Consider the following 1,403-nt stretch of genomic DNA (forward strand, 5'->3'; position numbering starts at 1 on the left):
GTAAAATGGGACACAAAACCGTAAGGCGGAAATCAAAAATGAAATGAAGGGATTAGTAATAAAGAATTAAAAGGAAGGATGAGAAAGAAAGTGATAACTATGAGAAATAAAGGTAAAAGCGTGATATTTCCTCTCCAACAGAAAGGCACAACCGAATGAGTTCTGGAAAGTGGAGCTTACTGGAAAAAGGTTTTACACGTAGTCGTAGTGGAAACAGTAAAGAGTTTTACCGCTGTCTTGCTCAGTGTGTGACAATTCCGTAAACCGACGGAAACTAAACTTCAAATAGAGGGTAAGATTGCTTTTTTTTTTTTTGGAACAACACACATTGTTGCCCGAAGATAAAAAGGAGCTATAGCTTTTTATAAGAAACCAAAGACAGTTCGGACCTAACGTTGGTGAGGTTAGACGGCACCAGGACCGTGCGAGGGGCGGCTGGGTGGCCCCGCCCCCTCTCCCCTCGACACCGCTCGCGGAGCCCCGCGGAGTCCCCCCCCCCCCCCCCCTAACCTGACCCCTGGTGACTGCTAACCTTTGCAGAGCGCCGTGCTTGCTGGTTCGCTGCGAGCGCCATGATGCTGGTCCAGTCGGCTGAGGCTGATGCTGCTGCTCCTAATAATCCTTTCCCACGTGGCCGGCGCTGCCGCTGCGCTGCCGCGGGGCGGGGCGCGGCGTGGGCCGCGGGGCGCGCGGTGCGCGCGGGGCGACGGGCGCGGCGGGCTAGCCTGCCCTCGCGGGCCGCGAGGTACTGGGGCCGTGGCGAAGCCGGACGGATCTCATATCAGACGAAGCACTCATTGACGTCCTCTCACAGGCGCCGCTGCGCGAGACCCGAGGCGGGCGCGGACCTCGGACACACGGGAGCCGGGGCCGGGGCCAGGGCCGGCGGGGCGACCGCCCACATCTTCACCCACGGTCACCACATGCTGGAGCGGGATGGCCGCGGCGAGACGGGGGGAACACAGGCCGAGATGAAAACGACTTGACGTCGAAGTCCACAGGGGCGTTGCGGTAGAACAAGGAGCTCTTATGTATCCTCCACTCGCTTCTTTTTTTACAAAACTTATTTTTTTTTAAATAAAACTTTTTTTCTTTGATTGCACTGGTCGCACTGGTATCCTGTGGCTCACTCTCGCGGATGCACTGCCCTTCTCACTCACACACTCGGGCTGCTGGCCCCGCTCGCTCCTGGCGCTCCCATAGCTCCTCCTACCTCGGCGGCGGCACCGACACTGGCGCCTCTCCCCACAGGGCTGCCACCACCGCCGCGCAGCGCCGCGCAGCCGGCCCGGGCCAGAGGGGGCTGGCGGGGGCCGGGAGGGGGCCGGGTCGGGCAGCAGTTGGCCACCCTGCTGGACCGCGCGCAGTGCTGCCACATTGTCGGAGCGATGCGCCCCCCCCCC

The 1,403-nt window shown here is 60.0% G+C and overlaps 1 protein-coding gene across 5 annotated transcripts in view; it reads right to left on the reverse strand.

The window, feature by feature from the left end:
• The window catches only part of LOC113211476 (voltage-dependent calcium channel type A subunit alpha-1), a 201,110-nt gene that overhangs the window by 73,699 nt on the left and 126,008 nt on the right, over nucleotides 1-1,403 (reverse strand). The window contains exon 1 of one of the 5 annotated variants that reach the window (XM_052272319.1): nucleotides 533-1,266. The exons of 3 other annotated variants lie outside the window; for them this stretch is intronic. The gene's annotated coding sequence lies outside the window, so the exon portion shown is untranslated. Of the gene's footprint in view, nucleotides 1-532; nucleotides 1,267-1,403 lie in introns of those variants that run through there. One more of the 5 variants, XM_052272333.1, reaches the window with a different exon arrangement.

This window comes from Frankliniella occidentalis, unplaced genomic scaffold (assembly GCF_000697945.3).
Source record: "Frankliniella occidentalis isolate FOCC.00 unplaced genomic scaffold, Focc_3.1 Scaffold6, whole genome shotgun sequence".
NCBI lineage: Eukaryota > Metazoa > Arthropoda > Insecta > Thysanoptera > Thripidae > Frankliniella > Frankliniella occidentalis.